This window comes from Gorilla gorilla, chromosome X (genome assembly GCF_029281585.2).
Source record: "Gorilla gorilla gorilla isolate KB3781 chromosome X, NHGRI_mGorGor1-v2.1_pri, whole genome shotgun sequence".
Taxonomy (NCBI): domain Eukaryota; kingdom Metazoa; phylum Chordata; class Mammalia; order Primates; family Hominidae; genus Gorilla; species Gorilla gorilla.
Genome location: NC_073247.2, coordinates 21,384,709 through 21,411,606, shown reverse-complemented (window position 1 = coordinate 21,411,606; position 26,898 = coordinate 21,384,709). Strand labels below are relative to the sequence as shown.

General features: G+C 39.3%; 1 long non-coding RNA gene across 3 annotated transcripts in view; it reads left to right on the top strand.

The window, feature by feature from the left end:
* The window catches only part of LOC109024760 (uncharacterized), a 235,087-nt gene that overhangs the window by 173,713 nt on the left and 34,476 nt on the right, over positions 1 to 26,898 (top strand). The window contains exons 4-5 of one of the 3 annotated variants that reach the window (XR_010132462.1): positions 4,870 to 5,070; positions 5,647 to 8,884. The exons of 1 other annotated variant lie outside the window; for it this stretch is intronic. This is a non-coding gene — a long non-coding RNA (uncharacterized lncRNA). Of the gene's footprint in view, positions 1 to 4,869; positions 8,885 to 26,898 lie in introns of those variants that run through there. One more of the 3 variants, XR_010132463.1, reaches the window with a different exon arrangement.

Genomic DNA, 26,898 nt, shown 5'->3' with positions numbered 1-26,898 from the left:
GTAGGGTCATGTGGGTTAGAGCAGGGGTCCCCAATCCCTGGGCCATGGACCAGTAGTGGTTCCTGGCCTGTTAGGAACCCGGCCACACAGCAGGAGGTGAATGGTGGGTGGGCGAGTGAGGGAAGCTTCATCTGTATTTACAGCCATTCCCCATCACTTGCATTACTGCCTGAGCTCTGCCTCCTGTCAGATCAGTGGCTGGATCAGATTCTAATAGGAATGTGAACCCTGTTGTGAAGTGTGCATGCAAAGGATCTGGGTTGCATGCTCCGTATGAGAATCTAATACCTGATGATCTGTCACTGTCTCCTATCACCCCCAGCTGGGACCATTTAGTTGCAGAAAAACAAGCTCAGGGCGCTCACTGATTCTACATTATGGTGAGTTGTATAATTATTTCATTATGTATTATAATGTTATAATAATAGAAATAAAGTGCACAATAAATGTAATGCACAAGAATCCTACCCCCTCCCTGGTCCATGGAAAAATGGTCTTCCATGAAACTGGTCCCTGGTGCCAAAAAGGTTGGAGACCTCTGGGTTAGGCATAGGAGTCTGAGTCTGGACTTATGCTAAGTGTGACGGAAAGTCTTGGGAGGATGGTGGATATGTGACAGACCTGCTCTGATGTCTGTTTGTGAGAGATCACTCTAGCTGTTCTCTGAAGAATGGATTACCAGGGTCAGGAGAAAAGGCAGCCATCCCAGTTATTAGCTATAAACACAATACTGTCTTCGATTACAGAGGAAACTTGGTAAAACTTAATGGAGCCCACACTTCCACTTGGAAAGGAAGATCCAGTTTAGCAAACTGAGAGGTAAAGATGAGGAAACTACCATCTAATCTCCAACTGAGGAGTTTAGCCAAGGAGAACATTCATGTGTGTTGTCCATTCTGCTAATGATATCTCAGTTACTGGTCATTTTTCTCTTTTTGCCCTTGCCAGAAAGAAGCTCAGAGTTAAACTTGTTTAGTGCCATCAAATGTGCCAGTGTACATTTTCTTTCTACTTCATTCCATGACCTCAATTTCCCATTTTTATTTGGAATTTATATACTAACTTGTAAGCTGTATCAAATCCTACTTTGAAAGAACTGGCCAACCCATAAAATAGTGATGGAATCTGTAATTTACAAAGTCTACTAAAAGTTTTTTTCCCTTTGCTCCAATGTTAGCGTATTGGTTTATGCTGGCTGTGGAAAGACATCTTCATAAGAGTTTGTTATATAAATGATGAACTGACAGTTACAGTTAGCACCAAGCACTCAAACAATTGTCCCCAATTGCTCAAGGATGCCATGGACACTTCTCACTCCCACTGAACTCAGAGTATTTTGTAAAATTAACTCACTCCCATATATGAATGTAAATATAAACATAAATAAGAAGGTCTAAAAGTTTGTTAGTGGAAAAGAACTCTGGCTGTATCAGGTTTCCTTACTATTGTTACTACCCTGAGCTACATAATTAATTAAGAGAAGAATTCAGGGAGAAATAGAATGTTTAAACAACACTTTCGTTCATTGGTTCATGGAATGCTGGGCTCATGTGAGAGGTACTTCTTTCTCAAAAGAAGCACCATTCTGTTTGAAGTGCAGTTAGCTGTTAGATACTAAATGCCAGGCTGAAATGCTGAATTTCTTTCTGATAAATTTACAGTCTCAGGCTACACTAGAGAGGCAGTAGATTAAGCAGCCTCAGTAAACTGAGGTCTGCAGTCAGATTTGCTGGACTGGACACAGCAGCACTATTCACTCATACATGTGATATAGCAAAGACAGCAGCTGCTTGCACAAGATGGCACTCTTAAGACAGAATTTATTTCTTCTCATTCCCTTTGTTTTCAGGGCCCAGAATGGCATGGTAGCAATGCTGAAAGGTTATTTGTTGAATCAGTGAATGAATGAATGATTCTGTAACGATGGAGAATGTGTACCTAGATAACTATGATTTAGGCTAGGATTTGTTGAATTCCCTAAGAGAGTTTTAAACAACAACCTAAGGTAACAGACAAGGCCTTATGGGTCAGTGGGTAGGGGAGGGGAATGGCATACTAACTGGGACTTGGAGGGTGGACAGGATTTGGCAAATTGGAGATACTGGAAAGAGTCATCCTATGCTGGGAGTAAAGAATGGACAAATGCAGGGTCTGCACCCCACATGTAGTTCTACTTAGTCAGACCTACAAACCACAACAATTAGGAAATAACAGAATCCTTTCATGGCCATATATGGCTTTTCACATGCCCATAGGAATTTTAGAAATTACATAATTTTTCATAGTATAAATTAATTAATTTTAAGTAGAATTATTTAACTTTACATAAATATTTATTTTAAGATTTTGATGGTTAATAACTTTTAAAATTATATATAAAGACAAATTTTGTCTTTTCCCACTTAATACATTCTTGTTTAGCAGTCATTAACAACTTACTTAAAAAAATACCTAAGGTCACTTTAAAGTTCATATGGAACCAAAAAAGAGCCCCCATTGCCAAGACAATCTTAAGCCAAAAGAACAAAGCTGGAGGCATCATGCTACCTGGCTTCAAACTATACTACAAGGCTACAGTAACCAAAACAGCATGGTACTGGTACCAAAACAGAGATATAGACCAATGGAACAGAACAGGGCCCTCAGAAATAATACCACACATCTACAACCATCTGATCTTTGACAAACCTGACAAAAACAAGAAATAGGGAAAGGATTCCCTATTTAATAAATGGTGCTGGGAAAACTGGCTAGCCATATGGAGAAAGCTGAAACTGCATCCCTTCCTTACACCTTATACAAAAATTAATTCAAGATGGATTAAAGACTTAAATGTTAGACCTAAAACCATAAAAACCCTAGAAGAAAACCTAGGCATTACCATTCAGGACATAGGCATGGGCAAGGACTTCATATCTAAAACACCAAAAACAATGGCAACAGAAGCCAAAATTGACAAATGGGATCTAATTAAACTAAAGAGCTTCTGCACAGCAAAAGAAACTACCATCAGAGTGAACAGGCAACCTACAGAATGGGAGAAAATTTTTGCAGTCTACTCATCTGACAAAGGGCTAATATCCAGAATCTACAATGAACTCAAACAAATTTACAAGAAAAAAATAAAAAACCCCATCAAAAAGTGGGTGACGGATATGAACAGACACTTCTCAAAAGAAGTCATTTATGCAGCCAACAGACATGAAAAAATGCTCATCATCACTGGTCATCAAAGAAATGCAAATCAAAACCACAATGAGATACCATCTCACACCAGTTACAATGGCAGTCATTAAAAAGTCAGGAAACAACAGGTGCTGGAGAGGATGTGGAGAAATAGGAACACTTTTACACTGTTGTTGGGACTGTAAATTGGTTCAACCATTGTGGAAGACAGTGTGGTGATTCCTCAAGGATCTAGAACTAGAAATACCATTTGACCCAGCCATCCTATTACTGGGTATATGCCCAAAGGATTAGGAATCATGCTGCTATAAAGACACATGCACACGTATATTTATTGCAGCACTATTCACAATAGCAAAGACTTGGAACCAACCAAATGTCCATCAATGATAGACTGGATTAAGAAAATGGGGCACATATACACCATTGAATACTATGCAGCTATAAAAAATGATGAGTTCATGTCCTTTGTAGGGACATGGATGAAGCTGGAAACCATCATTCTCAGCAAACTATCACAAGGACAAAAAACCAAACACCGCATGTTCTCACTCATAGGTGGGAATTAAACAATGAGAACACTTGGACACAGGAAGGGGAACATCACACACTGGGGCCTGTTGTGGGGTGGGGGGAGGGGGGAGGGATAGCATTAGGAGATATACCTAATGTAAATGACGAGTTAATGGGTGCAGCACACCAACATGGCACATGTATACATATGTAACAAACCTGCACGTTGTGCACATGTACCCTAGAACTTAAAGTATAATAAAAAAAAATACCTAAGGTCTATGGGGAAAAAAGAGGAGGAGAAAAGAGGTGATTTGTTGACACATAAATTAATAGTGGTGGGACACTGAGCTAATTGTTTACTGTTCACCCCTACCTCATCTGCACACAGAGGCCATACTGCCTAGTCCACAGAATTGTCATATGCATAAAATAATATATTAGAAGACATTTTAGCAGTTATAAGTTGCTGTACAAATACAATACTGGATGGGGAGTTTGGAAACATCTCTCTACCAGTTTGAAGCCTACTGCATAGTCTGAATGAAAGAGAAAGAAGGCTGAACTAGTAATAGTAATTTGGAGATGATCCAATGGGCACGAACATCATTTCAGAAGCAGTATGAACCCAATTCAGTAGTTAATTAAATGAGCAAAGTTCACAGAAGGAGGAGGATATGAAAATGGCTAAAATCTTGAACCTACATGATTAACCAAGTGATGATATTAGCACACATACTCACATATAAATACACTCTCATACACACAGATATATGCATGTGTGTATATGTGTATGTGTGTGTGTATTTTTTAAAAGGTGGGAATGGAAATTAGATTCCAGAGAACGTCCTTCATCTGATCATGCATCAAGAAAAATATTGTTCTTTGGTGCTTTTGACAAAGGGTTATGGTTGGACTTGATACATCCAGGGAAATGGCCACCATCCCTCCAGTGCCTTTTAAATGCTTGCATAAGATAGAAGGTGTGATTGAGATTGAGTTTCCTAGTAGTGAGTGTAATTCAACTCAAACAAGGTAATAAGGAAGATTTGAAGCCTCTTTTACTGGGGTTTGTAAAGATAGGGGAGCTGTCATTCATCTAATAGATGTAGCTTTCAGACTGATGACAAATAGCAGACTAGATGTCCTCTCTGGTTTCCGTATCTACAGATTCCCATGATCATATGTGAAAAGGTGATTGGAATTGTAGAGAAGATAGAAAGATAAAAACTGAGCTGAATGACCAAATCTGGTGATCACTGCTTCAATGAGTCATTCTGCAAATATTTATGGAGTGCACACATGTGCCAGACCCTGTACATAGTCGAGCCTAGGGCAACATCAAGGAACAACCTGATCTCCATACTTAAGGTAATCATTGTGTAGTGGAAGACGAAAGGATTGCTACTATTTGTAATTCATAAACCCTGAAAAGTGCAGTTAAAATTTCTGTCTACTTTCTGCATTGCTCTTGTGTAGTTCATCATCCCTGAAATCATTGCTGTCACTCCTAGATGTGTGACAATGTGACTATGTCACAGGGAACTCTATTATCAGACGGAAACTGGCAACCACTTGTGTGGTGGTCCCTGATATGTGCCAATAGCTCCACTTATTTAAAAATAGCTTCCCCTGCAGCCTGCCTTTCCTACTTGAGACCCATGCCACTGGGATATAGTGTTAGATCTTGAAAAGTTCCTTTATGCCATTAACATTAGCAGTATTTCCCAAAATGAGTTCTATGGTCTATTCTTTCTATAGGACACTCAGGGGGAAAATATGAAAATATTTAAACATTTTTTAAAAATCTGTACTTTGCTATTCCATCTAATATATTTATAATGAACAATAACATGGAAAGTCCTGGGCATAAAAGGTTTTGATAAGTTCTGACTTCCTATGCTTTTAACCATGGAACCCATCTTTTCATGGGACTCTTGCTAACAGCTTGTAAAACACACATCTTTGGGAAATGCTGGTTCATCAGACTGGGTGGCATCAATGAGAGCAGAGAGTTGAGCCTCAAGGGAATGGAACACAAGACAAGCAAATTCAGATGGAAGAGGAGGAGGAGAAGATTCTGGACCATGTGTTCTCTCACCAGCTGTCTGCCTGCAGTATTGGCCTTGTTCGTGCTACAAGAAATGGAGCAAAATCTCATTCGCAGTCGCCTTGTTGCTCAAGGAATTTTTAAGAGACAAGGGTGAAGGATTCCAACTGCAAACATATATACATGTGGGTGTAAGAAACATAAACAGAAGAGAGCACTTATGGGTAACAGAAGTGCCAGCTGGGACTTTAGAGCTGGGTGGTTTGTGTTTGCAAAGTTTTTTTTTTTTTTTTTTTAGTCGAGAGTAGTTCTTAGAGTACATAATCCATATGGTGTGTTTAAAATAGACCACATAGTCCGAAAATGGAGCTCCTGAGAAATTCACAGATAACAATCTCAACTGCTATTTTCATATGTTAAAGCTGAAATCATCTCGTAAAGATAATTCAGGATGAAATATTTTCATTTCCATTTAAATGCAGAATTATTTAGTTTTCATTGCAAAAAGCTCCAGCCAGAGCCTCCTAATAAAGTCACATGCCTGACTCCAGGCATTTTTGAAGTGTCTGTTACAATACCGTGGTATCTAGCTTGTAGGAAAAGATAAAAAGAGAAGATATACAAAGAGAATAAAAGATCTGGAATCAAATGTTTTAATAATTAATTCTACTAGGGAACAGGGAGCGGCAACCTGTAGAGTTATAACTGTGGAGAGTGCTTGAGTACTTGGCTTTATGATAAAAATCCCAAATCACTTTCAGCTTTATTCTTTGCTTAAAAACAGTAATTCATTACTGAAAACCATGAAATAAAAAAGTTCACTAATTAGATTAAATGGATACTAAATAGATAAATACATAAGTAGATTTTGTACCTATAAATATAACTGTTGTGAAGATTTGTTGAGTCATTTTTTTGTGACTCATTTTCTTTCCCAACTTCCCAATCTTTTGGGGCTCATGGTTGCATTATATTCAGAATACACTTACAAATAGTGCAGAAAGAAATATATACCAAGGGGGCAACATTAAGGTGTGTCTCAAAAATGTGGAAATGTGGCCAACAGCCATCAACCAGTTTATCCTTCTTGCTTAGCTTAAAAACCAAGCAAAATCCTTTGAGTTCGTTCAAGCATGGTAGACATAAAACTTGTTTCATATTACTATATTCTCTTACTAAAAATTGTTGTGTCAAGTAAATTGATGAAGATATCTTTGTCTAAATTAATAATGTTGACATATCACTTCTTTTAGTTCATTTAGTGTGTTTTGGGGTGAAAAAATTGATATTCTGGGAAGAAAGTAGTGTTCTAAAAGTGGTATAATTCCTCAAAAGCCATTATGAGAAAAAAATCATTAACTGTACCATATTATATATTAAGTATTATGTGTCACACATTGCACTTATAAAGCCTGAATTATATAATACTTTTCAGCTCACCTCAGAGAAGACAGCATTGTGCTGTGTGCCTAGTGGAAGATTTTCACTTCAGACAAAAGGATGGGAATAAGTAACTTGCTCAGGGACTTATACCAAGTTTATAGACACAATAAATTAACCAACACAACTTTATGCAGCAGTTGTGGAAAGTTTGATTCCAAATAAGTTAAGCAAAGAAAGATTAGCTTGTTGGAATAATCCCAGAATATTTTAACAGAAGAGGAGCTCTTGTCCAGGATTGGCCAATAACCAGCTCTGTGGCCTTGGAAAAGTCTCATATCCTCTGGGATCCTCTCTTTCCTCATTTGTAATAAAAAGGAGTGGTTGCACTAGATCTTCATTAAAGTCCATTAAGTATCCACATTCTGGGAAGCTAATGTTTTAGTTAACCTCTTAAAGTAGAGAACACAATAGATGTGAGATTTTTAATTTAATGTGGCCCCAGTGGTTACAGGGTTATACCTATACCTATACCTATGTTTATACATGTAATAGGGAGAGATTGATTTGAATGTTTTGAAATAAAAGTATTCTAAGTCATCTCACACCACATTCATTTATAGAAATTGTGGGACCCTATTAGACCCAAAAAGGATTTGAATACTATATCAGGTTGATAAATGTAGATACTAACAAACCATCCAGAAACTTGTATTTCAAACACATCCTGAACTGGAGTCAAGACATCACCAGATCTTTCCCACACACACTGTATACAATGGACTATGCTTCATGCTTCTTTGTTCATCTCCAGGGTATCTGTTTGGTGCCAGATCAGTGTTTCAGGAAATTAGTAGTTACTGAGTTTTTCTCATAGTAGTTCCAAAAGTCAGTTTCGTGCTACATGGGTGACTTTAAAGATGACATATGTTAATTTATATAACATTATCCGAGATGAAAATGTAAAAGCTGTGCCTTCAATGAAAGGCATCAAAAGTCTGAAAACCAGAAGTTTACTTATAAAATGTAAATCTTTTAAAACTGGACTTATCTCCCATGGCCCCATGGAGTAATGAGTGTTGTAACTTCAAAGCTAAGTTTCTAAAACTTGACACTTGTGATATTTTGGGCCAGGTAGTTCTTTGTGATGGGAGACTGCCCTCTGCACTGTAGGATGTTTAGAAGCATCCCTGGCCTCTACCCACTAGATGCCATTAGCAATCCTCCATCACCATGCAACAACCAAAAACGTGTCCAGCTATTGCCAGATGTGCCCTGGGAGACAAAATAGCCCCAAGATGAAAATCACTGCCTTATGGAAAGATAAGTTGGCAATGATATTATATCACAATTTTCTTTTCTTGAAAATAATAGTGGTGTAATTATACATTTGACAAGAAAAAAATAGTTTGTGGCTAATTGAACTCTGATGTAAGTTTTTGGTGCTGCTATGCTGACCTCTGTGAGTATGTTCAGTAGAGTTAATTTACTGTCCTTTTAAATACTTAGGCAACATGGAGTTAATTCACATACATGGAATAGAAGCTGGACAGGGGGTTAGAAGTTAGTCCATATATTAAAATGGATGGAGGAAGATTACTATCGAAATTGCAAAAAGAAGAATTTGTTCCTTTCCCTTGGAGCGGACCTAAGGAACTTAATTTATGTTGATTTTTTTTCCTCAAGAATTGGAAACAAGGAAAATAAAGCCAGAAAACAAGCACATTTGAGAGTAAATAAAGTCATTTCTTCCATATTTATTTCATCTGAGCGTATTCTTGCCAGCTGATAATGGATACATTTCAACTTCTCCTGGAAGGTCATAATGCTTTTGCCTAAGAAATCTTTTATAATCAGAAGCAGGCTAACAGTTTGTGAAAACATCCAAAAAGACAGAGTCCTGAGGAGTTGATATTGGGGTCTGTGTGTGTGTGTGTGTGTGTGTGTGTCTTTTTGTGTTTTATAACCCAACCTTGGCAGAAACAGAGAAACCAGTCAGGGGACCATTGTGATAATCCAGAAAAGAGTAATGGTAGTGTGGACCTGGGTGGTCCAAGTGGAGGTGATGAGAGCGGGTGATAGGATTTGCTAATGGATCAAATGTGAATACAGGACGAATCAAGGGTGTCTCTAAGTACTTTGGCCAAAGCATGCAAGTGGATGGAGTTGTCATTAACTGAGATGGGGAAGACTGGGAGAAGCAGGATTGGTAGTAAAGGGTAGGTGGGAGAATATAAAAAGTATCATTTTGGACATGTTGCATTTGACATGCTTATTAAACACCCAGCAATGGATGCTGAGCAGGCAGTTAAATATAAGAGTATATTTAACTGGGAGAGAGGTCTGAGCTGGAGATATACAGCATTCAGATGTCACATAAAATCATGCAACTGGAATAGATCCACTGAAGACTGATATGGAAAGGAAAACAGAGAGAAGAGGTGGGAGGACTAAGCCCCAGAGCATGCTGATATTAACAAGTCAAGGGCAAAATAGCACAAAAGTAAACAACCCAGATGTGTATCAACAGATGAAACAAATTATGGTCTATCTATACCGTAGAATAGTCTTCATTCATAAAGGAATGAAGTACTGACACATAGGACAACATGGATGTACCTTGAAAAGCTTGTGCTAAGTGAAAGAAGCCAGACACAAAAGACATATGAAATCTTTTATAATCAGAAGCAAGCTAACAGTTTGTGAAAACATCCAAAAAGACAGAGTCCTGAGGAGTTGATGTTGGGGTGTGTGTGTGTGTGTGTGTGTGTGTGTGTGTGTCTTTTTGTGTTTTATAACCCAACCTTGGCAGAAGCAGAGAAACCAGTCAGGGGACCATTGTGATAATCCAGAAAAGAGTAACAGTATTGTGGACCTGGGTGGTCCATATTCTATTATATGAATATGTATTCATATAAATACATATTCTATTTATATGAATAACCAGAATAATAAAATTCATAGAAACAGAAAGCAGATTAGTGGTTACCAGGGGTTAGGTGGAGGGGAGAATATTGAGTGACCTTTTTATGGATACAGGATCTCCTCTTGGAGTGATAACATTGTTTTGAAACTAGATAGAGGTGGGTGGCTGGACAACATTGTGGATGTACTAAATGCCATATAATTGTTCACTTTGAAATGGTTTCTTTTGTGTTATGTGAATTTCACCTTAATTTGAAAAAAAAAAGGGAACAAGAAAGGAAGAGGAGAAGGGATCAGTGAAGCAGGCTCAGGAGAAACAGAGGAGCAGAACAAAAACCAAGATGGTTTTCCTGTGCCTATCCTGACAGTCAAGAATAGGAAATGTTTCTTCTTTTTCTTTCTTCCCTGTTTGTTTGTTTGTTTGTTTGTTTTAGACAGTCTTGCTCTGTCACTCAGGCTGGTGTGCAGTGGTGTGATCTCAGCTCAATTCAGTCTTGTCCTCCCAGGCTCAAGCAATTCTCATACCTCAGCCTCTCAAGTAGCTGGGATTACAGGCACATGCCACCACGTCTGGCTAATTTTTGTGTATTTAGTAGAGACAGGGTTTCACCATGTTGGCCAGACTGGTCTCAAACTCCTGGCCTCAAGTGATCCTCCTGCATCGGCCTCCCAAAGTGCTGGGATTACAGGTGTGAGCCACCATGCCCACCCTAGAAAGTGTTTCAGGGACAGTGATGAGCTTTGTAAAATGCTGCCAATGAGCCACACCTGATGTGGACTGAGAACTAACGTTAGATGTAGTAATGTTGAAGTAACTAGTGATCCTTCATTAGAACAGCTTTGGTGGCTGCAATGGCTTGAAAAGAAGAGGTTCACAAGACTGGGAGGCAGGAAAGTGGAAAGAGGAAATAGAAACAACACTTGGAAGGAGTCTCCTTGTAAAAGGAAGTTGAGAAATGTGTCACTATCTGGAGAAGAATTGGGAGATAGGAGAAATAACTGCATGTTTTGAAGGTGATTTTAAAGCTTTGACTTATTCCCTCCCTTACCCCATAATTACTCAAAAGTTGCTTGCAGGGTTTACTACTGGAGAGTGAATACACTTGCAAATCAATCAATCACCCTAGCCTACAGTTATTATTAAGGAAGCAACATATTCAGTGAGCACAATTATAGAAGTGCAAGATGACTAAGTGACATTTGTATACTTAAAGGGTACACAGCACACATATGTACACATACTCTATTTATGGGCCCTGACTAAAATGGGTGGAAACACAGTATTTTAATTGTGTGTCATGATGAGTTTTTTGGCATCGTACCAGATTTGGACAGATTTGTTGATACTAGAAAATACTGCTGCCTGCAAATAATAACTGACAATAGATTAATATTTGTGCTGCAGAATGAAGTTGTAGACAGTGCTTTTACTATGATTTTATTGGCCTGTTTAAGGACCCACCAAGGAAGAGCATCGCAATGAGCTAGTACAGGAAGCCAGCTTGCACTGATGCACAAGCCTGATTACAGCATGGTCCTAAAATTAGAGAGTGGAGGACTGGAAAGAAAATGAAATTAGCTGAAAAACAGAGCTGATTTACTTTGTGTTTGGGAGGTTTTCATGTAAATGAGTTTTATAGTGAGATAAATAAATTGAAGCAGTATAAAATGCATGGGAAAAGAAAAATTGGCTTCAGGGAGTCCAGATAGTTTTTCAAAAGTTTTGTTATAAATGACAGGAAATAAAGGATGGACTAACTTGAGAGGGACAGGAATAAATATGTTTTTATTTTAAGATAGAAGACTTAGTAGGATATTTGTGAAGGTGAGATTTAAAAGTTTAACTTATTCCTATTTCCGCTCATAATTTTTCAAAAATTACTATTAATTGATGGCTGCACTAACAAGTCAATATCCATGATCCTCACTTAATAGCACCATGTTGGGGAAACAACCTTCACCCTTTCATTTCCCCTTCATATGACAGGTTAAAATAATTGGCATTTATTTCCCAAAAGAGTAAATAAGAACATAGCTTTATAGCTTTAAAATCTGCATTGCATTTCACAAATTCGTAAGCTTTTTCATAATTCCTCAAATAAGAAGGGGCATACTGCTGTGTTCATTGGCTGGGACGATGGTTGAGGGAAGGGATAACCAATATGGTGGTGCCCGATGGATTCACTGGATGACCAATTAGTTTCAGAGGTTTCTATAACAGCAAACTGCATGGATGTGTTGATGAGTACGTAGGCCCAGCATGTCAGGGATGTCCTGAATCTGCTCCCATCTATCTAAGAGGAAACACACAAAGAGTGGGATGCATGGGGAGGCGACCCGCCAAACATCTGTGTTTAATTTTTCAACAGCAACGACCACCCAGGGGGCAGCGGCTTCTTCCCAGGGAAACTCGATTACACCAGCATGAGGTGCCTTCACTTCCTGGAGGAAAAATTATACCTTTGGTCAAGCAGAAAAATCTGCTTTGGAAAGAGTTTCCTAAAGTGTTGTCCCTGCTTCGGTTTAAAAAGGAACTTTGGAAAGATTTTTAAGAAAAAATGTTCTGAGCCCAGTAGTTTCCTCTCTCCTGTCACTGGCAAGTTTTGAAAGAGATAGGGGAGGTGAGTGGAGGTGTGGGGGTTCATATTGGGGCAAGTCAGTCAGTCAGGAGCTGATGGGTCATGTGTTTTGTGCCCAGTCTGCCAAAGTCATTAAGGCCAGAGTGTATGAATTGGGTATGTTCGTGGAAGAATTTGTAACTATCTTCCTTTAGTTCTTCTCTTGGTCAGCCAGAGAGCTTTTTGAGGCTGGCTTCCAGGTGCAACTATGTGCTGGCAACATCCTTGAACATTCCAAGAGAAGTCTTGATGTATTTTGTGGGCTCTTGTTTTTGTGTTTTTAGAGACAAGGTCTTGCTCTATCACCCAGGCTGGAGTGCAGTGGCATGATCATAGCTCGCTGCAGCCTCCAACTCCTGGGTTTAAGTGATCTTCCCACCTCAGCCTCTCAAGTAGCCAGGACTACAGATATGCACCAACACATCTGGCTAATTTTTTTATTTTTTGTAGAGATGGGGTCTCTATATTGCCCAGGCTGGCCTTGAACTCCTGGGCTTGAGCAATCCTCCCGCCTCTGCCTCCCAAAGTGTTGGGATTACAGGCGCCTGGACCCTGAAGGATTTTGATAGAGAACCAAGTCATGTTCATGGTGCCTCCAGGTGGCATTTGCCAGCTCTGTAAGCTTGTCCTGCCTCTGCTCTATTTCACTTTTCATATCAAGTTGCATTCCCTTTCAATTGGTATCAGCTATCTCCAACTTTCTCCCATTTGCGTAATAACCTATTCTTTACCAATCTTTGCTCACTTACTCATTTTAAGATTAATTTTTGTTAGGTTCAATGCTCAATCGAAATTTTCTTTCCATAATATTGAACGAATTTTTTAATGGAATGTTTCCTGTTCTTACAGCATTCTCTCTTGTTAGACCTTGAGCACCCAAAAGGCAGGGCCCATGTCTTATTATTCCATTTGTATCTTAGTCAAACGGCAGCCTGCCCACTGCTCTGCCCACACCGTTGCCTTAAGGATAGAATTCAAGGGCCTTGTCTGTTTTATCCTCAAGTCTATTACCATCCTTGCCATATAGTAGCATTCCATGAATATGTGCTGAATGAATGAATGAATAAGTGAATGAATGAATGGAATGAACTGGCAAAGTCAGTCATGATCTCATGCATGCTCTGCATACCTGCCTGGTAGAATTAAACTGTGTACTCTGGCTCCAGGCTGCCTGGGCTTGCATCCTAGCTTTATACCTTACTGGGCACTCTGACCTCTCTCTGCCTTCATTTCCTCATCTCTAAATAGTAGTACCTATATCCCAGGAGTTGTGAGGATTAACAAGCAGTTATTAAGCAGGAAAAACTATGAGTGGCATATAGTAGACTATATATGGATTAGCCATTTTATATCTCTTCATTCCATGTCCCACAGTCTGTGGTCAGATCACATCTACTTTCACAGATGTTGCTTTGGGGATGCCCTCCCACCTCCTGGGATGCAGTTGTCCCTGTTTACTCATCATGGCCCACAGCCTCCAAAAAAATATATTCCTTGGCCTCCGCAGTCTGTGCAAGCTTCCTCAATCATGAGTTTGGGCAGCACCACATACCATACCTCTATTGGAATGCCTATATTATTTTTTAACTGGCTGTTGTCTGTTCGTCCCACAAAAATGTGAGCTCCTGTAGGGTAGGGACACTCTTTCATCTCTAGATCCTCAGTGGGGGTGTGCACAAAAAATGGACCTCCCAAAATGTTGGACATTGAGGAGTTCCTGGACCACAGAGACATTTTGGGGTAAGAATATATATCCCCGTGTTTGACTATGTTTTTGAGGCATTAAATGGATAAAACACTAAAGCAGTTTTTCTCTAGGAGTAATGAGAAGATTCGAAGAATTGAAAGCTGAAAGATAATACGTGAATTACTAGGATGAAAAAGAATGTGAAAGCTAGCCAGGAACTTATCAAATTCCAAATGCATTAAATAAAACCAGAGGCTACTGAGAGAGATGGTTTTGAAACTGATATGGTTTGGTCGGTGGAAGGAGATGGCAGCTTAGGCTGCACTGTGCTGGTAAACTTTTAGTAAGCTTTTCAATCTTCAGAAGTCCTCCCAGACTCAGGACAATGTAACTGTATATGGTGCATTATCAGATTCCCCATTCTCAGACCAGAAAAGAATCATTAAATATATCCATCATGGGGACAAGGAAAATATATCTTGTGCTCTAGGGTCAGGTTCCCAACATAAGTTTGGAAGACAGAACATCTGAAATGTTCTGATATCAGTACTTATTTTCTTAATGCCTTTAGCCAGATTTCAAAGTCTTTGGTTCATTTCTCACCAGAGTGTTTCATTTTGGTTTTGGTCATATAGAGTACTATGTTTGGTGATTATTTTTTCAGTAATTAAGATGAATAAAGTTAAAGTTGTTTATTAGAAGAGAGTCAATATCACAGATTTTGTTAAAGTTGTTTATTAGAATAGAGTCAATATCACAGATCAGTTATGACTGAGGACTCTGGAGTTGGATGCCTGTGGTTTGAATTCCAGCTCCACCGCTTGAGGACCTCGGGCAAGGGGTTCAAACTCTCCAAGCTTTAGCATTTTCATCTACAAAATGGAGATCATGACAATCACTATCTCAGAGGGTTATCACAAGGTTCACAGATAATAATGTTATCCCAGACGTCAGGAAAAGTAATGGGCCCTTACCTTCATGGATGCACACTAGGCACCAAGGGGCCTGCCAGCCTACCATAGCCTCACCATGCTTCAAAGGCAAATCTGATGCTCAAAGACATATGCATCTTTACTCTGTTAAAATATGATGTGGCCAAGAAAGGGGCAACACCTTCCCAGAGTGGTTTAGCCTGTTATTTCCCTTTATCAACAGTAGGGAGACTGACCTCAGCTGAAAGGTCCATAGATCTGGGATGCATAAAGTGGAATGCTATGATTCTCCACCTTGGCTTCCCAGTAGGAACAAACACCAGTGTCTAAGCCCCACCTTAGACCAATTAAATCAGAATCACTTGCATAGGGGACACCTGGGCTTCAGGGTATTTTCAAAGGTCTCCAAGTGCTTAGAATGTGCAACAAAGATTGAGTGAAGTTGTGATAACTGCTTGATGTGGTGGAAAGAACATAGACATATTTTGGTTCAAAACTAGGTCTGTCGGAAGTTCTCCAAAAAGTTAAACACAGAGTTACCATATGACCCAGCAATTCAACTCCTAAGGTATATAGCCAAGGGAAAGGAAAACATATGTCAGTACAAAAACTTGTACATGAATGTTCATAACAGCATTATTCATAAAAGCCAAAATGGTGGAAACAACCCAAATGTTTATCAATTGATAAATGGATAATTAAAAGTGGTATATCCATACAATGGAATATTATTAAGCCATAAACAGGAATGAAGTAGGGATTCATGCTGCAACATAGATGACCCTTGAAAATGTTTATGTTACGTGAAAGAAGCCAGATAACAAAAAACATGTATGACTCCGTTTATATGAAATGTCTAAAATAGGCAAGTCCATGGAAACAGAAGGTAAATAAGTGGTTGCCAGGAGCCAAGGAAAGGGAAGAATGAGGAGTGACTGCTAAAGGGTATGGGATTTCTTTTAGGGGTGATATAAATGTTCTGAAATTCGATAGGGGTGATGGTTGCATGTTATGAATATACTAAAAACCGCTGAACTGTATACTTTGAAAGGGTGAATTCTCTAATATCTGAATTGTATCTTTAAGAAAAGACTAGCTCTAGTCCTTACTTTTTCTGTGACATGGGCATATGAATTATTGAAACTGGTTCAACCCCAAATGTCTCTCTTCTGAAAATGGAAGAGGTGCTCCCAGCAGGGATGCTGGAAGGGTGAAAGTTGATGATGTTTGTGAAGCCCCTGCACATGGTCTGCCCTCTGTACATGGTAATGTGCTGCCCCCTTCAGTTGCTCCCCAAATCCCAGAGAGAGGCCCCCATGAGGACCCTAAGGGACTGGTTCCTGGGGGAATAAGGAGCACCAAGGAGAAGTGGTAGGAACTGCCCAGTTATGCTTACCTGATTGGACTCTTTTCATGAGCTGGTTCTGGTCTCAAGAAAGCCATGTCAGATGTTATGAACCAAATGTTTGTGTCCTCCACCCCAGGTTCTCATGTTGAAGCCCTACAACCCAACAGGATGGTATTTGAGATGGTGTCCTTGGGAGATAATTAGGGTTAGGTGAGGTCATGAGAGTAGGGCCCTCATGATGAAATTAGTGATGTTATAAGAAAGGACCTCAGAGAGACACCAGGAACCCTACTGGCCAGTGCCTTGATGTTGAACTCCCCAACCTCCAGAGCTGTGAGAAATAAACTTATGTTGTTTAAACCACTTAGTCCATGGTATTTCGTTATGGCAGCCTGTGCAGACTAAGACACTGGAGTAAAATTGAGAATAGCTCTTTAGAGAGATGACATGTTAATCAGAGGTCAAGTATATGAAAATTTCTGCAGCAATAGCATGGCTATAGTGGTGTGTTTTTCTTTTTAGTTGTAATATCGCTTTTATTTTTAGCCATGTTGTTGCCAAGCCCTATAGAAGACAAATATTTAAAACTATTGATCTTTTCCTAAGTTGGGAAAATTCACAGTTGAAATTTGCATGGTGTAATTATTTTCCTTATTCTGAAGAAGCAGTTAAATTAGGCTCACAGCACTGAGATTAAAGTTTAGATTGGCTAAGAGGATTGAGTTCTGATTGGATAAAAGCGAAAACAGCAGTCTCATTTTAGTCATCATCATTTCTCTAATCAATCCTGGAGAATTCCCAAGCTTTGTCTCACAGTATTTCTAGTCTTCAAGACTTGGAATGAGATACTGGAATTCTTGGAAATTTCACAAATTATTCTAAGTCATATGTTATTCTTTAAATACTTCCACCATTCTTCATGTCTTATTATTATGGACATTAAAATGATGTAATAAAAAGGAATTTTCAGTTTACTATTTTTTTTACCAAGAATTATGTTTTATAACAAATATTCAAACACTGAAAAATGCTGACAAATATTATTGGGTAATATACGAATAACCTCACATTCAGATCTAATAAAATTAACATCACTTCCCAGAGTCATATGTGGAAACTGCCAGTTAAAGGACTTCTTTTGCTTCAAAAACTTGTTATTTTTTTTGGAAGAGCAATCATATGATTTCTATAAAGTATACTATGCATATAAACTTATTAATATTTACTTTATCTGCAACAAACACACACATATAACATGGCAACAGCTGCAAGAAAGGCTGATTGATTAGCTCATGACCACTGTTCTGTACTCCTGTCATGGTTCTGGAAATTCCAGCCTTGATCTTTGACTCCATGTCAGAGTTTCCTGCTCTTCTGACTTTTTGTCAGTGGCTTCCATCAAACCAGTTATGTCTTTGTGTTGATTGTTCAGTTTTAACTTTTCAAGGAGAATTGTAACATTTTTTCTCATTCCCTCAATGTTTCAATGAATTTTTCTTGGAATTCGGGTTTTAGAAGTCCATATAAATTTCTGGAGAAATGCCAGGAAGGAATTCACACTTGAAAACGCTACTCATGATAAGGCCCGACCTGGCTGTCTGTTGATTCCAGCTGGATAAAGCAGGCTAGGAGAGACTAGGACCTGAAGGTAAAACAGCATGTTTGTAGAGTGAGACTAGCACCTTGGGGTACAGACCCAGCTTCGGGTGCTGGAAGAAAGTCCAAACTGACAAGTTGTGAAGGTCATGAGCATGCACCTGGCACACCTGTGACTACAGGGGATGTAATTGACTGAAACTCCATCTAGTGCACTCTGAAATCTATCAGTGGGTATGTGCCAAGGCCACTTTCCCACAGGCTGTTCTCTACCAATGGCTAAATGTGATTGGGGCTGAGGGGGTTCTAAGGCAGGTCCTTTCCTAAGAGACACAGTACCTTTTTGATGGGTGACTTTGGCTAAGATGCCCTTGGTGGCTTTCCCAAACCTTCCAAAGCCAGAAGGACAGTCTAGGAGCTTCCATCTTTTCCTCCTCTCTCCTTCACTGGAAGTCAATTTGCATCACAAACTGAATGCTCTCCTGGCCTACTCCATTTTCCTCCTAGTTCCTTTCATGTAGGCATGTCCCCTAATGAAATACTTGCACACTTCATCTTGTCTTGGTATCAGCTTCTTGGAGAATATGAACTAATACACAGATAGATCATGGTATCCAGCCACTGTGGCTACAGAAAACAGGGGCTAGAATGTCCCAGTGGAGTGTCTAACAACTGGAAGGAGCATGTTGACAAGCAATCGCAGTAGCGGGCAGGCAAAAGATTTCAGGAAGGTTCTTCCCTGAGCTGGTGGGGAGCAAGAAAATACAGCCCTCCACCATTGTAGGAAAATTAGAAGGGATGAAGATGGTACAGCCCTAAGGAGGCTGAGCTGATTCTGATTTACTGAGATTCAGATTGAACTCAAGAGATGAGCCAGTACGCTACAGTTTGAGGTGGCTGTCCTGGGAACAAAGAAGAACTCCAGTTATATGACCCAGGGGCAAGATCAGAGCCAAAATGGCAGCCAGGAGGGCATGAGAGGATATTCTGGGTATTAAACCAGAATTCCTTAAATCCCCCCAAAAAAGATAAAGGTTGGATCTGGAAACTGGCACAAGATTGAACCTTCAGTCATGAAGAAAGACTTTTTCTAGAAAGTACAACGGCTCAGCCGCAGGAGAAAATGGAGCTATTGAGGGCCCTGCAGCGTGGGGTAAACATTCATATGGCCTGGAAAACAGGGCCACTGATATGGTTGGCCTTTATGCCCCCACCCAAATCTCATCTCGAACTGTAATCCCCACGTGTTGAGGGAGGGACCTGGTGGGAGGTGATTGGATCATGGGGGCAGTTTCTCCCATCCTGTTTTCGTGATAGTGAATGAGTTCTCATGTGATCTGATGGTTTAAAGGTGTACTACTTCCTCTCTCTTTCTCCTGCCACCACGTAAAACGTGCCTTGCTTCCCCTTCCATCATGATTGTAAGTTTCCCGAGGCCTCCCAGCCACGTGAACTATGAGTCAATTGAACCTGCTTTTCTTTATAAATGACCCAATCTCAGGTGTTTCTTAAAGCAGTGTGAAAACAGCCACCACTGAAGTCACCCTGGCACAGTCACTTTACTTTAATCTCATGCTAGTTTCTAGACCCAACCTTTATCTTTGTTGGGGAGATTTAAGGAATTCTGGTTTAATACCCAGAATATCCTCTCATGCCCTCCTGGCTGCCATTTTGGCTCTGATCTTGCCCCTGGGTCATATAACTGGAGTTCTTCTTTGTTCCCAGGACAGCCACCTCAATTTGTAGCGTACTGGCTCATCTCTTGAGTTCAGTCTGAATCTCAGTAAATTAGAATCAGCTCAGCCTCCCTAGGGCTGTACCATCTTCATCCCTTCTAGTTTTCCTACACTGGTGGAGGGCTATATTTTTTTGCTTCCCACCAGCTCAGGGAAGAACCTTCCTGAAATTTCTTGTCTGCCTGCTCCTGGGATTGCTTGTCAACATGCTCCTTCCAGTTGTTAGACACTCCACTGGGATATTCTAGCCCCTGTTTTCTGTAGCCACAGTCGCTGAATACTGTGATCAACCTGACTATCCCTAGGAGCTGGGCTGGCCTATGAGAACATAGACCTGTGGACCAGAGAGATGCCAAAAGACTGAAAATGATGAGTGGTTTGAACTGCATTTTACAATTGGAAGTATGCTGTTTTAAAATTATCTAGGTGACAGTCTGGCCTTAACATATTTTGGCTGATGGATATAGAGAAATATTTATAGAACTGTTCATTCTTTTCAAAAAATTCACTGGACAGCTATGCGCAAAGCAAATATAGAAGGATGCTCAATTATGAAGATACTTATATCAATGTTGTAACATATCAGTTATTTGTACCTGAAAAGTATATTTGTTTTTTTGAAAGCCTCAAGAAACCGTGAAACGTTAAGTGTTGAAATAGCCCAATGTAATCCAAGATCATCAGAATTTAAAGTATTGAGACTATACAGTAAATGTAAAGCTCTTAAATGGGCAAGTTTATTCATTTCTTTGAGTATTCCTATAAGTGAAACCAAAGATTTTCACATATTTCTCCCAAGAAATATGGGGTATTGGCAGCATTAAATCTGAATTTGTTCTCCAAAGAAATCTGGAGCCCAATATTTCTATAACTTATGCCACTGTCGTCATGGATGACCAAATTTGGCATACCTATTCTGGAACCAGAGCTTGTGAGAAATTAAAGCAGTGCAAAAGCCAGGAGAAAATTGGAAGTAAAATCTCCTAAATACAAACTGAAAATATCGGCCGAATTATGAAAACCCACATTTTTTAGGTCACTCATCCTCACTGCTGCTGGCAACATTGTCACTAATAAGAGAAAGGAGTAGTGTAATTGAAAGGTCAATGAGCATTTTTGCAATCAGACTTCTTAAAAATTTTTAAGCTGAGTGAAATAACTTAAGAACTTTCCCCACTGTCGTTGCAAACTTATCAGTGGAGATGCAAAGATATTTTATGAGCTTTGAGAAAAGTCACTCCCCTGGTGTCAAGGCAAAGGTTAATCTTGTTAATGGGTTACTGGCTGGTAGTCTCTATGGTCTTCACCATATGAGGTAAAACAACAACAACAACAACAACAGAAAACTGCATGCCATCGTCATGTTCTGGCTTCAACATAAAGCTGCCCTTAAAACTGCAGATATATGTGGGTTATGGTGATCACCTTCAGTGTCTCAATGATATTACCAAATGTTATGCCCAAACCAATGGCCTAATGTTGCATTCTGGAAGGCAAGCCTGATTTACTGCCCTGTCTGAAACTTTTATTGGAACAGGATACTGTGTTTTCTTTCCAATGACTGCACAAGAACTATATGCTCTCTCATAGGTGTCTTAGCCCAAGATACCTATAAAGCTACTTTCAAGTGTTTATAAGATTGGAATCAAAACATGAGATCATGGATCTTTGGCTGCAAATATCATTGTTTGTTTAAATGTCCTTTTCTGTCATATTACAATATCAGGATGTGTTCACTAACAACACAATTGAAATCAGAAAAACCAGGCTCAAAATCTTCCCAGCTTACATGTCTATGTTGGTTTCACTTAATTGAAAGGTTGGAAAAAGGAAAAAAGAATCCCAAGTCCTTATCTTATGCTGATTTATCTTGTTAGATGATGGTTTAATTATTTTTATCAATATTTATTGGACACCTGCCACATGCAAAGATAGCATAAAGGACATTGGAAACTAAGACATACTCTGTTCTTAATGAGCTCCCACAGTTGAGTGGGGAGTAAAGTACCCCATTTACTTTGGAGCAAAACATAAGATTACACACAAGTGTCACCAAGCACGTGCAAAGTACAGTTGTCCATGTGACTGCCTAGAGATAACATCTTCTCCAAGCATCACCCATGGCTTGGCTCTGCCATGAGCACTAATACAGCAAGCACATTTGGCTCCAATAAAACTGGCATCAGGAAGTAGCTGATGACTCAGCACATCACACATCATTTAGTTCTTTTCATGCATAATAGTCTTTCTGGAATGTTCCCTCCTCAGCATCCCCTTCCCCCTCTCCATTCCAATCGTATTACTCATTTGGCTTATCTAATTCCTGTTTATTTCTAATATTTCACAACAATGTCAATTGCTTTAGGAATCTCCCCTCACCCATTCCCAAAGAGGCTCCCTTCTCTGTGCTCCATGTCACCCTATAATTCTTATATTATAGTACCTAACGTGCTTTCATCATGAATGCTTCCTTAATTCTTTGACCCTCCTAATGTCATATTAACTCCATAAGGACAGAGACTTCATTACTTTAGCTCACCAGGATCTAGCACAGAGCCTGACATATGATCAGCACCCAATAAACACTTAATTACATGAACAAATAGCCTATGATAATTATATAGAAATCTTACTGTTATGTCTGTCATGAGCAGTTGAGCAGGTTGTACACTGTACAACTCCAGGGAACACTATTCACATCAAAGACTTTATGAATGACTTTTCCTGTAGTTGTGCAATGTACAACCAGTATGGTCTTATATGATGGTCTTGCCTCTTATCTGCTATGTATTGCACCCCAATTTTCCTTTGATGATTTATTTGAAAGACAGACTTTTGGTGTGTAATAAAAGCCAGAAATTGCATTTTAGCCTGCATGTCCAATGAAACTCGATTAAAAATTCGTTAGAAAACTGCTTATGACTTACAAATCTAACATTTGCATGGCCATTCACAAGGATTAAAGTCTTGAAATATGGTGTAGCAGGAAATTGTTTGTCATTAGAGAAGGCATTCTGGTGGTGGTGAAGAAATATGTTAAAATGAAGGAAATTAGGACAACTTCGAGTGAGCCAATATTCTTGTTCTTTATCTGCTATATCCAGTTAAGAAACAGCAAACCCCTTCATCTCCAATCTTGAAGGAGGAGGAGGAGGAGGAGATGAGGAGAAATAAAAGGAGGGAGGAAGGAAGTATTTGCAATATCCTAGAATAGATGGACAAGAAAGAAACCAAGGATGAGGATGAAAAAGTTAAAATTTAAATACTTATGTACTTTTTAGGCTACAATGTGATTGAAGTCAACCACAAACTTAATATTGATTTTTCTGGTTTTGCCCAGCCACAGGAGAGGTGTCCATCACACTGGCCCAAGTCAATCAGCCATTGATGTGAAAGCCATTACTGCCAAGGAATGGGCTAGAAGTTATCTATGGGCAATGTGTGGTCAGAAAGTTGCTCATTTGTCACCTAATAAATGCAGCATCTTTGTACATAATTTTACCAGCTACTCTCAGCTTTATGTATTGTATCCCAAGGAATGCTTCCCTGTATTCCAAATGTGTTCTATTTGTCTATAAAGAGTGTGCTCTTCCCTTAAGGATTGCTGATCTACCTATATTAATTAATAACTTGATAAGTATCATAGGTGACTCGTCTGTCCCCAAAGGATTGTCTATGTTGTCTTCTGGTTTGGCTTAAGTCCCTTGAGTAATTCTGGTGACTTCAGGACTTGGTTTCCCTTTTATTCCATTCAGATCTCACTAATTCCTGAGTTCATTTTCCTACTCAAGAATTTAAATTGTTCTTTTGACGTTTGAAGATTCAAACATGAATCATAATCAGCCATTTTGACCATAGTCACTAGTTAAGTTGCTGAAGTGGTTTGATCAACAGCACACAAATATCTGTGCCAAAGCCAGTTTATAAATCCTTTTTCTCTTGACCTCCACACCAATGCGCATTCCCTTGTACTGCCCCGCCTCCTTAAAGTCACCAGCCGTCTTACAGATATCTGCATCCATAAAGAAGGTACATGCTTGATGCTGGAAGCTTCTCTCAGAGCCAACAAATAGACCTATCTAGGGATGATGCTGAAACATCTGTATTTTTAACAAGGCAATTATATGCACAGCAAGACTAAAGACCCACACCTTTTTTTATACCCTTCCCAATGTACCTATTTTTCTTATCTTGTATTATAATTATGTCCTAGTCTTACATGCTCTGTCAAATATGTCCCTGGAAAACAGGGACTATATTCTATGTATCTTTACTCTTCAGGTGGTGCTCAGGGTAGTGTCTTGCCCAGAGCAGGCATCCAAGTTAACATTTGGTGTGTTGAATTGTGTTGAATATATGCTTGAGAGATGTGTAGACAAACAAACCAGACCATGTTTGCACTGAATTTCAGGGAAAATTCTAATTCATCAACAAAGCAAAATTACTTGCATCCTTGGACCTTAACCTTTTAGTTTTCCATATTCTGTGGATTTAGATACCCCTGGAAGGACAGGGAAAAGTACAAGTTTGATCTTAAAGTAAGTTCTGTAGGAGCACTGTCCAATCCAACTTTCTATGATGATGGGAGTGTTCTAATCTGTGCTGTTCAATATAGTAAAGACATGTGACTATAGAACAATTGAAATGTGTCTTGTGTAATGGAGAAACTGAATTTTTAATTGTACGTAATTTTAATTGATTTTAATATAAGTAGCCTCATATGACTAGCAGTTTCCTTCTTGGACAGAGCAATTCTAAAGAATAAGTAGACAGCCATTAGCACCTAAGATGGCTGGCATTTTTATTCTTCTCTTTTTTTTCCTTCTCTACATAGTTTCTGGCATTTTTCATTTGTTTATTATTTGTTTTTTGTTAACCCTAATTAACAAATCTTCACTCTTTTTTTCTTTCTTTGTGCTCTTCTTGGTTTTTTGTTTTTGCTGTTGTCATTTTACTACATTTAAAAATGTATTTTCCTTCCTATGTCTTAGGTCTTTCCCATTGGTCCTATTGGTGATCCTCATGGATAAAATAGAATCTAATCCAGGATACAAAACTTCCTGTCTCCCTGAACTTGAAAGGGATTTAATAACATACAACTTCCTCAGGTGAAGGAATCAGTAAATACCCACTGAAGGTTCTGGATGATTTCTATATGGCTCTTCACTGTCCTTATCCAACAGGAGGCTTTAATCTTAAGTCCCATATGGAATGGTCATACATTTTAAATGTCACTTCCTCTCCCCTTGGCCAAACCTGAGGCTTAACACCTTTGCTAATTCAACTCTCCCACAAAGTAAATTATCATGCCAAGATAGGTACAGAGATCAGCCAATCTGATTAAAAATCCAGCCATGAAGTTTAAAATGTCAGACTGTTAAAATGCAGAACTAAATGAAGCAAGTAATCCAGTGATTTCCTAGCCAGTCATGCCAGATGCACACACCTGGAGACCGTTTGTAGCTATTGACAGTAGTGCTCATTTGTAATCCTTTCCAGCTGAGTCCTCTTGTAATGGACTGTGTTGGACAGTCTTTAGTTTGGATGGTTAACTTGAATGACATCAAGGAGAAGGAGAATATACAGATCTCAACTTTCAGGGATGTTTAATAGACACACCATCTCCTTTAAAATATGACTTAAGCTCTTTGCAGGGAGGGGCATTTCAAATATTAGGGCAGTGGTTCTCAAACTTGAGCATGCTCCAGAGGGCTTATTAAACACAGATGCTGGGCCCCTTTCCCAGAGTTTCTGAGTTGAGAGTGAGGTAGGGTGGGTTTCCCTGCTGATAATTTGCATTTCTAATAAGCTCCCAGGTGATGCTGCTGGTCCAGAGACAACACTTTGAGAAACACTCTCTTATGAGATATATACTCACTATATATAGCCAATATAAATCCTGAATTTTCCAGGATAGTTCCTATATCTTTTCATTTTATTATTTATAGTAAAGCTTATTTTTTAAAATCGGTGGCTTGATTTATATACATTTATCAGACGTTTTATGTAAATACACAAATTAATTCATTTGACATTAATTTCCCACTGTATGCCAGACACTATACTAACTTCTGGGGATACAGGCAAGAGCCAGACAGACCATCTCTTACAGAGATTGTGATAGTGGGTATGGGCAAGGAGTACACCACAAAGTGAACAAGTAAATATAGTAGCGATAAGGTGCTAGGAGAGATGGAGCACAGGGAGTGCCTTGAACTTGGGTACTTGAAGGTCTTCCTGAAGGAGGCGAAATTTGAGATCTAGTGAATAGTAAGTTAGGTGAGCATAAGAGAAAACAGAGGAGGTGGGAGAGTGGAGAAAGAACAACAATGTGGAGGACGGGGGAGGAACTACACGTTGGTACTCTGCCAGAAGTGAAGGGTTCTCCCTGTGGCTGAAGCATAGAATTTGAAGAAGAGAGTGTTACATGACTAGGAGGGATAAGCAGGCTCAGGACCACACTGAGCCTTATGAGCAGTGGTAAGGAATTTGGATTCATTCTCATAGCCTCAAGCCTAGCTTTCTGCCTGCCGTATCCTTCATCACCTTTTTCATTTTGGAAAATATGGTCTACCCTGGAAAATAAGAAAAGATACATGTAGGTAAAATAAGCACAGCCAATGCTACAATCAAAATGTAACTTTATTTCTTATCTGCTACATTCCTGATAAAACTTTTATTTGGAAGGGTTGAATGTACCCTACCCCAAGAGGAAAAAATTTCTGTTCTTTCTTAGGTAATGTGTAGTTTTTATGGTTATAGACAGTTGCAAATAGTCTCAGCTCTCAGATCATTGTCCAATCCAAGACACAGATGAAAACAGAAAGCTTGATTTAAAGGCAGCACTTTATCCTTTTCCCAGACTTGAATCCTCCAGTGAAGAAATGGGCATGAACTCGAGTTTCTCCTCTTCCCCAACCCCCTGGC